Source organism: Cherax quadricarinatus, chromosome 1, assembly GCF_038502225.1.
Source record: "Cherax quadricarinatus isolate ZL_2023a chromosome 1, ASM3850222v1, whole genome shotgun sequence".
NCBI lineage: Eukaryota > Metazoa > Arthropoda > Malacostraca > Decapoda > Parastacidae > Cherax > Cherax quadricarinatus.
Window position 1 is genome coordinate 3,339,107 of NC_091292.1, and position 16,509 is coordinate 3,355,615.

Below are 16,509 nucleotides of genomic sequence, written 5' to 3' on the forward strand. Positions count from 1 at the left end.
CACGCAGCTACACTCAACAAAGGCGTGAATAACGTCGTAGCTCTCAACCGTCGTCACATTTAATGGTGACTCCCACAAAGGCACACTTAAAGGGTTGTAACCCAACTAGACGTAGTATACACTTGCGCATGTGGACCAGGACAGTCACCTTGGAAGCTTGGCATCACGCCTTACGACGACACACTAAACCAGCCACAGATAAGTACGCACACCCTCTCTCATGTACCTCGCACACAAGGCCAACGTGTTCTTTGTAAATACAGCCAATTCCTCTGAATGTGTTTATGTAAACGAATGAAAGCGATCGGGTGTTTTGAAAAAAATACTACCATTCTGCTAACAGCAATACATGCACATTAGCCAGGACACAAGAACAAGGCCAGAGTTATCACTCGACCTCTGCAAACACAAATGAATGAGTATTAATAAAGGAACAAACTCCCGAGTACAGTTATTCAGGCTAAAACGTTGTGTAGTTTTAAAAATAGGTTAGATAAATACATGAGTGGGTGTGGGTGGGTGTGAGTTGGACCTGACTAGCTTGTTCTGCTGGGTCTGGTGCCGTGCTCCTTGAGTGGAGGTGACCAGACTGGGTGGGTCATTGGGCTAATCCGGGGGGGGGGGTGACATGAACCTGCTCTGCATGGGTCAGTAGGCCTGTTGCAGTGTTCCTTCTTATGTTCTTATACCTCCAAAGAAGCCACAGAAAAGTGACCCCAGTCAAGAAACAAAACGACTGGCCAGCGTAACCAATAAGGTTTTCCCAAATCTCAAGACAGGTAGAGTACTGCGTGTTGTATGTAAAGTAGAAGCTTATGGCAGTCTTCATAAGAACATGCAAAGTATGTCTCCAGCTCTATGGTCATTATCTCGAACACTTGTATGCTTAATTGTCCACTTACTGAGGAATACAAATTATTATTATAATCAAAAAGAAGCGCTAAGCCACAAGGGCTATACAGCTGAGGAATACAAAGATAGTACAATAACCTATCAGATATCTTGTCAATGAAAACAAAATACCAGATATATTAAACAATTTTTTATAAATTTGCTTGCAACAAGTCAAGTGTTCTGCAGATATAAACCCACATGTCCTATTAGCCATTTTAGGACTTAGTTCTTAAGCCTTTTGTTTATCCATATAGTGTAGCGCTACCCTCCACACCATGGATATAGAAGGTGCACAATAAACCAGCAACTTCGGAGCAAAAAATCTACAAAAAATGTAATCGTGGGCAACCCTGGTTGAGGATTATAATCAGAAAGAGGCGCTAAACCTACAAGGGTAGAGGAGGGTTAGTAGTAGCAATAGCAGCAGCAGCAGTAGTAGTAGTAGAAACAATAGTATTATAATGGGGAAGCGCTAAACCCGTAGGATTATACAGCGCCTAGCGGCAATATTAGTAGATATAATAGCAGCAGCAGTAATAGCAGCAGCAGCAGCAATAGCAGCAGCAATAGCAATAGCAGCAGCAATAGCAATAGCAATAGCAATAGCAGCAGCAATAGCAATAGCAGCAGCAATAGCAATAGCAGCAGCAATAGCAATAGCAGCAGCAATAGCAATAGCAGCAGCAATAGCAGCAATAGCAATAGCAGCAGCAATAGCAGCAGCAGCAATAGCAGTAATAGCAGCAGCAGCAATAGCAGCAGCAGCAATAGCAGCAGCAGCAATAGCAGCAGCAATAGCAGCAGCAATAGCAGCAGCAGCAATAGCACTAGTAATAATAGCAGCATTAGCAGTAATAGTAGTAACATTTAGGGAGAACTTTGAGAATGACCCTGGTAGAGCACTAGGTATTACTGCATGAACTTGAACTAGATGGTAGCAACACTGGTGGAACACTTGCTGCCAGCTGCCCTCAAGCCTTTGTGCTGGAATCCGGTTTTGTGAGCCTTGAGAAGGAGGTTGTATTGAGGCCAGCGTTACTACAAGGTAACCTCTCGCTCTCCCCCATGCTAACCTCATGAGGTTGTATTGTGATCAGAATTACTGCAAGGTAACCTCACGATGTTGTACTAACCCAGTATTACTGCAAGGTAACCTCACCCCCATGTTGACCTCGTGAAGTTGTATTGAGGCCAGTAATACTGCAAGGTAACCTCGCCCCTATGTTGACCTCGTGAGGTTGTATTGAGACCAGTAATACTGCAGGGTAACTCCCTCCCCAAAGCAACTTCTACACTAGCGTACGTATATCAACAAAATGAGCGCCTCCGTTACAATACCTATGTATTATTGTGTCTCAGCGCGACACTACGCAGAGAAAAGTAACACTGGAGTCAGTAAAGGGACCTACAAGACTAAGCAGACCTGCTTCTAAGCCACTAACAGCCAGATTCGCACTTTTCAAGCTGTCACCAAGGAAGACTGAACAAAGGAAGCTCTGTAATAATAGAATTGTTCCAACCACGGTATTATTATTCTTCAGCAAACCCTTCACGAGTAAAACACTAGACATACGAGTCAAATTTTGTTTTATCTCTGCCACTCTACCAGTCATCTGGACGAGGGAGTAAACTCTGGAAATCCATCACAGGTATACCACCACCACCACCACCACCACCACAGCAACATGAATCAAGAAAGGGTGGATAAAAGTAACGACACATGGTACAAAACACGCACAGCTTTCCATGTATCGTACTTGGTTAGATAAGTTTCATCTGGAAACAAGGCAAGTGTTTTCTGAAGCGGGTCTTAGTTATGCCCAGCCACTGGAACTCTTAAGTCATCTGACAGAGGTCTTCTGCTGGTTTACCGTCCACCCCTCTAAAAATTAATATTAGTTGTTCTATATACTGTGATTGCATTAGTGGATTTATCTTTAACCAAGAATCACTACATCAAACAGCAACACATTAAAAAGTTATAGTTATCAATGTTTATAGTGGTGCGTTCTATCATCATGTGGAAGTACTAAACTGCTGGGCTACACTGCCTAAGTGGGACGTAATAAACAATGACAAAATGAAAGGCGGGGAATCGGAAGATTTGGAGAGGGGAGTCACTGCCCCTCACAACCCGGTCCCAGAACAGGCCTCCTGGTTGAGGGCCTGATCAACAAGATTATATATAGTAACGAGTTCAATTACAGGTGTTACCTTGCTCGGTGTACATACCGTATGCTATATGCAATGCAGCATAAAAACTCAAGGATTTACTGCACCTTCCATTACATCGATATCTTCAAAACGAAACTTATAAATTCATGAGAACTATTTTTGATCAGCCAGGCTGTGACGCCTACCTGGAGGGTGTTCCTACTTCATTATAATCATGGGGGAGCGCTAAACCCGTAGGATTATACAGCGCATGTGGGGGGGGATGGAAGGTATTCAGACTCATTATTATTATAATCAAAAAGAAGCGCTAAGCCACAAGGGCTATACAGCGCTGCAGGGTAGGGAAGGAAGCAAGGGAATTGGATGGCAGAAGGGAGGGGGGATGATCAGCAGGTTACAGAAAACAGCGGGGCAGGGGATAGTACGGGGGTAGAGGGTAGCAAGAGATACAAGTAGAAAGGGCTGAAAGTATCAAAATTTGTGGAGTAAGTCAGTCGTTGTCAAAAAGTCAATGAGAGAGTCCGGATGAAAGGTGGGTCCATCAGCGAGAAGGGAAGGTAAAGAGAGAGCAGCGGGGCGAAGACGACGACAGAGGTAAATTCTGCGTGCTCGTTGATAAAGTGGGCAGTCCAACAGAATGTGGCTGACTGATAATGGAGCTTGGCAATTCTCACAGAGAGGAGCAAGACGCCTCTCCATGAGATATCCATGAGTAAGACGAGTATGGCCAATGCGAAGACGGGAGAGAGTAGTCTCCCAACCTCGACACTGGTGATAAGAAGACGGCCAGTAACCTATACTCGGTTTAATAGACTGAAGTTTGTTGCCGAGCATAGTAGACCAACGTTGTTGCCAACGGGTGTGAAGGTGGGAAGATATTACAGCAAAATAGTCCGTACATGGAATACCTCTATAAGAAACTGGTAGGTCATGTACTGCTGACCGCGCAGCAGTGTCTGCCTGTTCATTGCCCTGTACGTCAACATGACCAGGGACCCAACAAAAAACAATATCTTTATGCTTAGTAAAGATGCGGCGTAGCCAAAGTTGGATACGGAGGACTAAGGGGTGAGGTGTATCAAATTTTTGTATAGCCTGTAAAGCACTAAGGGAGTCTGAGACAACCACAAATGATGACACAGGCATAGATGCAATACGGATAAGTGCTGTAAGGATGGCATATAATTCAGCAGTAAAAATACTAGCTGAAGATAGTAAATGCCCTTGTACGACGCTGTCCGGAAACACTGCTGCGAATCCTACGCCGTCAGAAGACTTAGAGCCATCTGTGTACACAGCAATGGCATGAGAATGAGAGTGAAAGTGGTCAAGAAAAAGAGAGCGGGAAGCGACCGTAGACAGTTGGGCTTTCGAGCAAGGGAGGGAGAAAGAACAGACTCGAACAGCTGGAACTTCCCAGGGGGGTAGGGAAAAGTGTGATGCTACATGTACATAGAAAGGTGGTAGTTGAAGAGAAGACAAGAGCGAATGAAGGCGAAGAGAGAAGGGACGGAGTAAGCAGGGGCGGCGAACAAATAAAGAATGTCTACTAATATCAGTGACCATTCTATAAATGGAAGGATTGCGGAGATCATGAGAGCGTACATAGTAGCGCAGGCAATGGGCATCACGGCGATCGGATAAGGATGGAACGTTCGCTTCTGCATAGAGGCTTTCGACAGGGGAAGAGCGAAAAGCACCAAGGCATAAACGTAATCCTTGGTGATGAATGGGGTTAAGGCTAGAGAGAGTAGCAGGAGATGCCGCTGAATAGATCTGGTCACCATAATCAAGTTTCGATAAAATAAGGGTGGAATGTAGGTGAAGGAGGGTTCGACGATCAGCTCCCCACGAAAGATGAGCAAGGGTTTTAAGAAGGTTCAGCCGGCTGTGACAAGTTGCCTTCAGAGAGGTAATGTGAGGTTTCCAGGATAACCTACGATCAAAGAGGAGGCCCAGAAACTTGACTGTATCACGTTCAGGGATACGTGAGCCATAGAGGTACAAAGGATGATCAGAGATGACAGAGCGTCTAGTGAAAGTGATTTGGTGGGTTTTAGTGCTGGAAAATTTAAACCCATGTGTGGTGGCCCAATTGGAAACACGGTCGACTGCATGCTGGAGAGAAACTGTAAGGAGGTGACAGTCAGCGCCTGCACAGGCAATAGCTAAGTCATCAACATAGAGTGATGACCAAATATTTGATGGAAGACTAGAGGCCAAATCATTAATAGCAAGGAGAAAAAGTGTTGTGCTCAGAACACATCCCTGGGGGACACCTTCAGCTTGGATAAAGTCCGGGGAGAGCACATTATTAACCCGAACACGGAAATGCCTGTCAGTTAAAAAGTTCTTAAGGAAGGATGGTAGATTGCCTCGAAGGCCTAAGGAGTGGGCTTGGGCTAAAATATTATACCTCCAAGTTGTGTCATATGCCTTCTCAAGATCAAAAAATATGGCAATAACTGAGTGGTTATTCGCAAAGGCATTACGAACATACGTATCCAAGCGCAGTAAGGGGTCTATGGTAGAACGTCCCTTACGAAAGCCATATTGACGAGTGGAGAGACTGTTGTGTGTCTCTAAATACCACACTAAACGTCTATTTACTAGACGTTCCATTACTTTGCAAACTGCACTGGTAAGAGCAATGGGACGATAGTGGGAGGTTTCATGTCCCGTAGTGCCTGGTTTGCGGAAAGGGAGAACAATGGCGGATTTCCACAGCTGTGGAAGAACTCCTTGTGACCAAATAAGATTGTAAAGGCGTAATAGGACTGCAAGGGCTGACTGATGTAAATGTTGTAGCATACGAATATGAATGTCGTCGGGCCCAGCTGCCGATGATCGACAAGCTGAGAGTGTTGCCTCCAGTTCTTGAAGTGTAAAAGGCACATTATACTGTTCTTCTCTGAGAGAAGAAAAGTCCAAGGGTGCTAACTCTCTGGCAGACTTTGAGGAAAGAAATGAGGGGCATAGATGGAGTCCCTGAGAAATACGGACCAGATGATTGCCAATTTCATTGGCAACATCTAGTGGGTTTGCTATATCAACACCGGCAACCCGCAGAACAGGAGCCGGGTCAGGAGAATATTTACCACTCAGTTTTCGTACTTTTTTCCAGACTGCACTCATAGAGGAAGCAGAGGTGATGGTGGAGACATAATCTCGCCAGCAAGTGCGTTTGGCATCACGGATGACACGGCAAGCGATCGCACGCTTCTGTTTAAAATCAAGGAGTCGCTCTGTGGTTCTATTGTACCGGTACCTGCCCCATGCAGCGCGTTTCAAACGTACTGCACGAGCACAAGCAGGAGACCACCAAGGAACGCATTTCTGAGAATGCCTGCTCGAAGTTTGGGGTATAGAATGAGAAGCTGCGGTGAAAACGGAGGATGAGAAGAGGTGTAAAAGCTCATCGATGGAGGACGAAGAAGGAACCTCTTTAAAAACAGTCAGGTGTGAGTAAAGGTTCCAATTTGCCCGATTAAATTGCCAGCGTGGGGTGCGAAGAGGTGGCGAATATGAAGGGGAAGTAAGAATGATTGGGAAATGATCACTGTCATGTAAGTCCGGGAGAACAGACCAAGTAAGGTCTAATGCGGCGGAGGAAGAGCAAACTGAGAGATCGATGCAAGAGAGAGTATGAGTCCGAGGATCAAAATGGGTGTGAGTACCTGTATTTAAAACATGGAGGGGGTGGGTGGCAAGAAAAGCCTCTAACTGAATTCCACGGGAATCACAGTGAGACCCTCCCCAGAGGAAATGGTGGGCATTAAAATCACCAAGTAACAGAATTGGTGGCGGTAATGACGAAACAAGGAAGGCAAAATCCGGAATAGATAATGCCCGAGAAGGAGAGAGATATAAAGAACAGAGCGTATACCACCTATGTAAGTGGATACGGGCTGCTGTGTAATGCAGCGAAGTATGAACAAATAGCTGATGGTACGGAATATCAGTGCGGAGAAGAAGGGCACTTTCATTAAAGGTCCCATCAGGAAAAGGATCTGAAGAATACAATAAATTATAGCCTGAGATGTGAGAAATAACAGCAGAGTGTAATTTTGGTTCCTGTAAGCAAACACCAACAGGGGCAAACTGGGAGAGTAACATCTGAAGCTCACCCCGATTACCCCTGAGGCCACGTATATTCCACTGTAAAAAGGCCATGATTGGCAATGATAAAGATACTTGAAATCCGCAGGTAAGGGTTCCTACGGACTAGGAGGGTTAGAAAAGTCCACATGCGGAGGCAGTGGAAAATGTTCAAGCAGCGAAGGAACGGTGCGCTGTGAAGAAAGGAGTTGCGCAGATGGAGCAGAGGAGAGAGAAAGAGCGGAAGGTGGATCAGTGTCCATTGATGGTTTGGTCTCTGCAATATATTCAGAGATTGCTTCAAGTGTTTCAGAATTCAGAGATGTCGTATGGGAGACAATATTGGGAATGGTAGGGGGAGGATGAGTAAAGATTGGAACTGTATTGGACTGTACCAAGGTAGGGGGGGGCGAAAGGGTGGAGGGAACTGGAGAAGCGTGGCAGGGGACAGAAGAGACAGGAACCTGGGAGGTGGCAGAAGAGGAAGAAACTTGGGAGGGAACAGGGGAGGAAGGTACATTACGAGGAGGAGGGTGAACCTCTGCACTTGTAACTGAGCCAGTGAGAGGGGAAGAACTAGGGACAGAGACAGGGAGGGTAAAATGAGGAGGTGGAAGATGGGTAGGAGGTGTTACCGGACCTTTTTTTGACTTTTGAGAAGTAGAGGGACGATTGGGAAGAGGTGTCGTACGAGGTCTCGTCGATACTGAGGCTTGTAAGAGAGAACTCGAAGAAGCGAGATTAGACTGAGGCGTTGAAGTAGGGACGTCTGAGCCGAGGACAGCAAAAGGATTAGATACAGGAGTGATTATGGGAGAGGTAACCACAGAGGTGGGTGTAGAAGATGGGATACCAGAAGTGGGGGGACGTTTTGAAACACGGGAATAAGAAACACGTGGGAGTCTCCCTTGGAGGCGGAGATGAGAAACTGCCATGGCATAAGGGAGACCTTCTGTCTCTTTGAGGTAACGGATTTCCCGCTCGTTTAAATAGACCTGACAACGGCGAGAGTACGAAGGGTGAGCCTCATGACAGTTAAGGCAAGAGGGAGATCGATTGCAAGACGTATTAGAATGGTCATCGGCACCACAGACTGGGCATTCGGCGATAGATCTGCAATATTTCGCTGGATGGCCAAATCGCCAGCAATTTCTACACTGTTGTGGTGTAGGGATCACCTTTCGAACTTGTAACCGATGTCCTGCTATATAAACTGAGGATGGGAGTTCTCGGCTGTCAAAAGTTAAACGAGCCACATTGCTAGGGTATCGTCTCCGCCCACGGGCAGGAAGAACGTAAGTGTCTACCTTGAGGATTGGGAGATCTTGGAGTTCCAGCTGTTCTAGAATGTCGGTGCCACATGTCTGGAAATTTTGTTGAACTATGGTATGGGGCAGAATAACGGTACCACTACAAGAATTGAGGGAATGATGTTTTTCAAGGGTGACAGGAACAGTATCTATATGGGAAAGACGAGAGAGCTCACGAGCCTGGGTAGCATTCTGTACGGTAATGATGCGCGTACCGCTCTTAAGAGCATGAAAAGAAATATCTTTACCAACATGGCGTAGGAGTGCCTTGCCAATACTATGGTCAGAAAGATAGGCAGTAGAGGAAGTTGGTCGTAAAGTGAAGAATTTAGTCCACTGTTCAGTCTGAAACTGAGCGTGGAAAGGTAGTGAAGGACGTGTCGATCTTTTCTGAGAAGAACGAGAAGGTGAAGGTGGAGAAGTATCATCAGCAGGTAATTGTCGTTGACGTTTAGGCGTGGGACCAGAGTTGGTCCGACGTGGAACGGGTCGGCGATTTGAAAATTGCCGCACCGTAGAGGGAGAGGCCGGAAGCATAGTCAGAGGAGAGCGAAGGTCTGATAAATCGAAGGAGTCAGTCGAGGCCTCAGTACCTGAAGCAGGTGAGGAAACAGCACCGGCAATAGGTACAGAGGCATGAGGAATGTCTGAAGAGTGGTCCAAAGACGAGGCGGGGTCAGAACGGGGTGCGGTATCAAGAAGGGGCCCGGGGGTACCAGGTTCATGGACTAGGGCTGCCATGGTTAGGTTACTTCTTTCTTTTTGTTTTTAAGAAAAAAAAAGAAAGAAGAAAAGAAAATAAAAATAAAAAAAAGAAAAAAAAAGGGGGGGACCGGGGAGGGATAGTTCCTAGGAGGAATGAAAGGGCCAGAAATCTCCCTCCGCGCCCAAGAGGACTCGACACCGCTAGTAGCGCAGATGCAGCATGGAACCCGTGCCATACCCTACCCTTCATGCCAGTAAACCAGCAATCTGGGATAGCAACCTCACATCTGCCGAGCTACCTCGGTGGACAAAAGAGAGGGCGGCCGGATATCCGCCACAAAGCATACCTCCTTCAGCCACCACCCCCGGAATCCGAAAGGTGGCTTCCAGAGATACACCCGTCGCCCAAAAGACACCCAAAGCTACTCCGGGATACCGGAGAGGGATCGGGACATCCCTAGGCAATCCAGATTCCACGGCAAACTACGCCACCGCCAAGAAACCTCAACGGAATGGGATCGACCCCGGTGTCCTTTCCTCTACCTAGGAACTAGCGTGCCTGTGGGAGAAATCCCAAAGGACAAAAAGAGGAAGGGCAAAAGGGAGGAGTGGGGAGGAGGAGGAGGAAAGGAAAAAGGGGAGGATGGGGAGGATGGGATAGGGGAGGGGAGATTGGGGGGTAATTAGGTTCGGTCTGAGGAAGAAGACCGATAGGTCTAATTCCTCAGACCAAGAGCCTCTTCACCACGCCAAGGAGCCCCCCTTGAAGAGGTATTCAGACTCAATTCAGGGAACCGGAGCACAGATCCAATTCGCTAGATCAAGAGCCCCTCAGCAGCATCAAGGAACCTCCCTTGAGGGTGTTCCTACTTGAGACTGCTTGCAGCATCAGTAACATGATTTAAAAGCTGGTCAACCGGGAGGCCTAGTGAGAGCAACAGTTGTAAAATGATAGGTAATTCAACACTTCTTATATTCAGTACACACTAAGCTTTACTTGCCTGTGTTTTAGTAATTATTATTCCTGGTGTGAGAACAAGGCACACGGACGATAATCAACAATCATTAACGTACAACAAAATAGAAAAAAAGTGAAGTCGCATTAGCAGAACAAAGCAGAAGCTTTGAAGATATAACTGGATCACTACCTGCTGAAAGTATGTAATCAGCAGGTTGTGAAGTGTAAGTTGACAGCTGGGCGCTAGTAGCAATAGACTGACTGACCTAGTATTTAATGAACTAGCCTGGTCTAAGGCTGGGCTAGCGACGAGACATATCCGAGGGATGGCGGGTCGTGTTTACAAACATGGGGCAAGAGAGCCTTAAATGTTTCTCTTGGTCAGCTTGCACACAGTGCTTACGTTGAACTGCGTGCTGTTACCACCACCAACCTCACTCATCAACCATCAAACCTGCTATGTAACCACAACGCAGAGTTCATGGATTGTGTCTATTTTTTTTTTTTTTTGTACGTTGAAACATTGCTGAGCTTCCTTGACCGTACCAAACTAAGCGCTTGTATTATCCTGGTCCCAAAGCCCCGGCCAGCTTATCTTATGTGCAACAAATAACAATTATAATCAAGAAACGCTAAACCTACAAGGGTCATACAGCGCCGCCGGGCAGGGAAGGATGCAGGGGTATTGGGTAGCAAGAGGGAAAGGGATGATTATTAGGTCATGGAGTCCTGCGGGGCAGTTGATAGTGCAGGGGTAGAGGGTAGCAAGAGACTGAGGTAGAAAGGGCAGCGAGAAGTACTAGAGGCATCATCCGAGTTAGTGCAGTAAATTAGTTACTGTCAAAAAGTCAACGAGTGTGTCTGGGTTAAAGGAGTGTCCATCAGCAGGAAGGGAAGGTAAAGTAAGGGCAGTACTGCGGTGACGACGTTGGAGGTAAATTCTGCGTGCTCGTTGATAGAGTGGACAGTCCAACAGAATGTGGCTAACAGAAACTGAAACCTGACAATTCTCACAGAGTGGAACAGGGTGCCTCTCCATGAGAGACCCGTAGACGAGTGTGGCCGATGCGAAGACGGGAGAGAGTAGTCTCCCAACCTCGACACTGATAAGACGGCCAGAAACCTATACTCGGTTTAAGAGAATGTAGTTTATTATAGAGCAGATCAGACCAACGCTGTTGCCAACGGGTGCGAAGGTGGGTAGCAATTATAGGAAAATAGTCTGTGAATGAACACCTCTATATGAAACTGGGAGGTCGTGTACCGCTGACCGCGCAACAGTGTCTGCCTGTTCATTGCCCTGTACGTTAACATGACCAGGGACCCAACAACAACACAAAAAAAAACAATATCTTTGTGCTTGCTAGAGATACGGCGCAACCAAAGTTGGATAAGAACCAGGGGATGAAGCGTATCGAATTTTCGTATAGCGTGTAAAGCACTAAGGGAGTCAGAAACTACCACAAATGGTGACAAGAATGGATGCAATACGGATAAGTACTACGAGAATGGCATACAATTCTGCCATAAAAATGCTAGCCGGGGATAATGCCCTCCCACGACGCTGTCCGCAAACACTGCTGCCAACCCGACGCCGTACAAATTACAACTGAGGCACAGGATTTAGTGTACTACTTAAACGACGATTACTTCGTATCCAATATCAAAGGACCGAAACGCCTTCAATAAAAGTTTCGCAGTTAAATGCATTAATGATCATTTCCCTCATTATTATTATTATTATACTCAAAAGAGAAGCGCTTAACCTACAAGTCATACAGTCATTTCCCTCAAGTTGTAGTTATTCACCTTCATTCTGCAATATGATGGTTATGTGGGCCTGCGGGTGGGTGGCAGTCAACATCCTGGTTAACCAAGCAATTAACAATGAAGTTTAACCATATTCAGTCGGGATGGCGAGGGGAACGATTATTATAATCAAAGGGGAACCACTAAACCCGTAGGATTATACAGCGCCTGTGGGGGGGGGGATGTGGAAAGTATTCAGGTTTAATTCAGGGAACCGGAGCACAGATCCAATTCCCTAGATCAAGAGTCCCTCGCCAGCATCAAAGAACCTTCCTTGAGGAGCGAGGGGAACAAACCCTTGAAACCAGCCATAGGTATGTCACAGATGAAGTAACAGTACTTGCATATTTAGACTAACTCTGCACAAGGTAAAAATAACTAAGTTACTGCACTCTCAGTTTCACTAAGACTTTCTTGCTTTTACTCGCTCGCTCTGACACTGTTTGCAATTGTAGCTCGTACTAGTTGTCTAATTGGGTATTTATCGCTGTTGAGAAAGCGTACATTTATCAACTCTCCATTCTCCAAGAAAGAAAGTGTCGTTTCCTCTATTTCATACAAAATCACTTTCTTTTCTACTAGTCTGAGATATTCTTCTAGTTGCACAATTATAATCAAAGAAAGCGCTAAACTAACAAGGGTCATGCAGCTCTAGTTGCACACTCCTCCTCTTGTGACACTACTGCTAGTCTTGTGACTTATACAAGCTTTCCTGTAGGAAAAAATCCTTGACCATTGTTTACTGCCTAGCAAGTGTTGATCCTCCAGTCCGGCTGATATGTGACTGATACAATCATGAAATTTAAGATGTGTGTTACCAGGTATTGATCATAAGGTCACTTCAGACTGGAACCACTCTGGTTCTCAACCTGTTCACGGGTGAGGGCTTTATTTTTTTTTAATGGCGGTCACGCGCCATTCGGTTAACGAAAACAAACTAGTCATTGACTGCACATACTTGCAACACTGATCTATACTATACATTCATGGGCGAGCGCTAAACCACTGGGGAGACAGCGCCTGGGGAAATGGAAAGCATTCAGGATCAATCCAAGGAAAGAGATGGTAGGTCAAATTTCTTGGGTGGAGGCCACTTTGCCCTCACCAGGGTGCAGGAACCTGCAATGATGGGACGCTGATACAGAACACTGCATCACAAGTGCTTGCTGACCTTGCACTCCGCTCAACTCTGGTAATGAGCTAGAATTATAATACATTTTTTTTCATATTGCACAGTCCTGCCGATTTCAAATGTGGTATTAGTGATAATAATGAAAAAGATGTAATGAGTAAATTGGTATATTAACACCAACAAACGATGTCAGGTGTAATAGATTACAATAAAACTAAGCGCTAAACCCACAAGGGTTATACAGCACTGCAAGTGTAAGAGATGCCTTCATCTCTATATAAACAATCTTTTGTTAAAAATGGTATAAAATACCGACAAGTTGAGGATTAAGACACCCAAATGTTGCATATAATTATTATTATTAAAAGGAAGCGCTAAACCTATTAGGGTCATACAGTGCTACAACCGTGTCTTAATTCTCATAAACAATGTTAAAAGCAGCACATGCGAGGCAGAGTCAGCAGACTCCACACTTCTTACAGATCGGTGGAAGACGAAGCTTCTTCAAACACATGTAGCACCTTCCTCACTGATAATTTCCTGGAGGAGGCTACCCCAGCTGATGGCAGTCATCCGTTTAATTATTCAGATATCATGCATCACCCTTCATCAAACCCAACTCAATCAAGACTGAGGAAGTAGGGATTCTTAAACAAGGCTTCACCTTACACATGTCCTGCCTGGTATACAGCACGGAGGGCGTGCCGCTAAGATAATCTTGTGTCCAGCAATGTTCTCTATTTGACTGCCTTTCAGTGGTACCATTATTCGCCTGGCTTCATTTACAGTGACTTGTGTGATGCAACGATCGTAAATTAGGACCACGAATGGTTTAATAACTGGAACGCCCTCTTAATAGTGGCAGGGAATGTGTACTGTCTAGCGCAGCTAGTGTGTTACCCGTGGGCATGATTTCCAGGCTTCCCAGGGGTTTTCATTTGTCCTTACCTTTATAATAATAATAATTAAAGGATGCAATACCACATAATCAAAAAGAAGCGCTAAGCCACAAGGGCTATACAGCGCTGCAGGGTAGGGAATGAAGCGAGGGTATTGGGCGGCAGAAGGGGGGAGGGATGATCAGTAGGCTAGAGAAGACAGCGGGGCAGGGGATAGTGCGGGGGTAGAGGGTAGCAAGATATTGAGGTAGAAAGGGCTGAAGGTATCAGAGTTTGTGAAGTAAGTCAGTTGTCAAAAAGTCAATGAGAGTCCGGATGAAAGGTGGGTCCATCAGCGAGAAGGGAAGGTAAAGAGAGAGCAGCGGAGCGAAGACGACGACGGAGGTAAATTATGCGTGCTCGTTGATAAAGTGGGCAGCCTAATATAATGTGGCTAACCGATACTGGAACATGACAATTCTCACAGAGAGGAGCAGGGCGCCTCTCCATGAGATATCCACGAGTAAGACGAGTAAGGCCAATGCGAAGACGGGAGAGAGTAGTCTCCCAACCTCGACAATGGTGACAAGAAGACGGCCAGTAACCTATACTCGGTTTAAAAGATTGAAGTTTGTTACCGAGCATAGTAGACCAACGTTGTTGCCAACGGGTGTGAAGGTGGGTAGCTATTGCAGCAAAATAGTCCATAAATGGAACACCTCTATATGAAACTGGTAGGTCATGTACTACTGACCGCGCAGCAGTGTCTGCCATCCTTTAAGGGTAGGAAAATAACTCTTTGGACAGAAGTTTCCTTTAATGACCTGAATTGTACCTATGCGTTTGTATCAAACTCTTACTGGCACCACCCTATTTACAAGTATGTAAGATAAAAGGTCACGTGTACAAATAATGCGAAATTTTATTGTGGCAACATTTCACTCTCCAGGAGCTTTGTGAAGCCGTTACAAGCGTCTCCAAGGTGGATGCAGCCAACTAACTTGACTTTACACTGATACAATAATGACATTTGCACGAGCTCTACACCACCACATGCAGCTGAACCAAGGTACCCAGAGCTTCCTCCGCACACCACCTGCTACTAAGTGAATAAAATGAACGGCTATGCACAGGAAATAATTGACATTTTACGAAGCGCTTCACTTTACTTACTAGATTCATTAGTGTGCTTGTAAACTATTTTATATAACAGTTACAGAGTGGGAAGCAAAGTTAAGTATGTTTCCCGCCTCAGACTGCATGACGGGTAAAGTGCGACGGCGGTGGTGTGAAAGTATGCGTGCCGCTGGCAGGCGGGACAAATAAAATTGTCAAGGTAGGCGCTTAAAACGTGAAAGGAGTCCATACATCACTTGGGAAATGAGAGGCAATTGATCTGATCCAAGGAAAAGAAGGGTAGCCCCAGTTCCTTGGATCCAGGGACCTTCACCGGCATCAAAGTGTCTAGGAGGGGGTCCCCCCCCCCTCCTATCAAGAAGCGGACAACCCAAGTAGCGAGATACAAGCGCGCCATCTCACCAGGTTCGGTCTGGCAGGTAGTGAGGTAACATACTTGCCACCTGATGTTTCACCATGCATAAAATATCACTGCACAAAGCTTACTCAATATACGAGGTTACCTGGAGGTTATTCCGGAGATCAACGCCCCCGCGGCCCGGTCCATGACCAGGCCTCCCGGTGGATCAGGGCCTGATCAACCAGGCTGTTACTGCTGGCTGCACTCAGTCCAACGTACGAGCCACAGCCCAGCTGATCCGGCACTGACTTTAGATATCTGTCCAGCTTTCTCTTGAAGGCAGCCTGGGGCTTATTGGCAATTCCTCTAATGCTTGATGGGAGGCTGTTGAACAGTCTTGGGCCCCGGACACTAATGATGTTTTCCCTTAGTGTACCAATGGCGCCCCTACTTTCAATTGGGGGGCATTTTGCATCGCCTGCCCAGTCTTTACTCGTGCAAATGAGACACACATGCAGTACTGCACTGGGATAGTTACTGATAAGTTTAGTTCAGGGAAGTATCTTAATACATAACCTGGTACTATATACGAGTCTTATTGACATGCGTGATAGTATGTGACACCATCTCTCATACTTATTTATTCCACTTTTAAAAAATACCACTATGGTTAATGAGGCAGTGAAGCAACACTTCACCCACAACCCGTGAAGGAGGTATTGTTGATAAATTAGACATGTGCAAGTCTTGGGTATCTTTATTGAGGAAACGTTTCGCCACTCAGTGGCTTCATCAGTCCATACGTAGGAGAAACTTGAAGAACAGGAGTAGAATGAGGTAATCAGTCCCTCAACCTTGAGTCGATGTGTTCAGTCCATCAATCTTGAATAGAATACGGCATATGAGCGGAGAAGCAGCTTATAAACAGTATGGCAGGAGAGCGGAGAAGCAGCTTATAAACCGTATGGCTGCTTCTCCGCTCTCCTGCCATACTGTTTATAAGCTGCTTCTCCGCTCATATGCCGTATTCTATTCAAGATTGATGGACTGAACACATCGACTCAAGGTTGAGG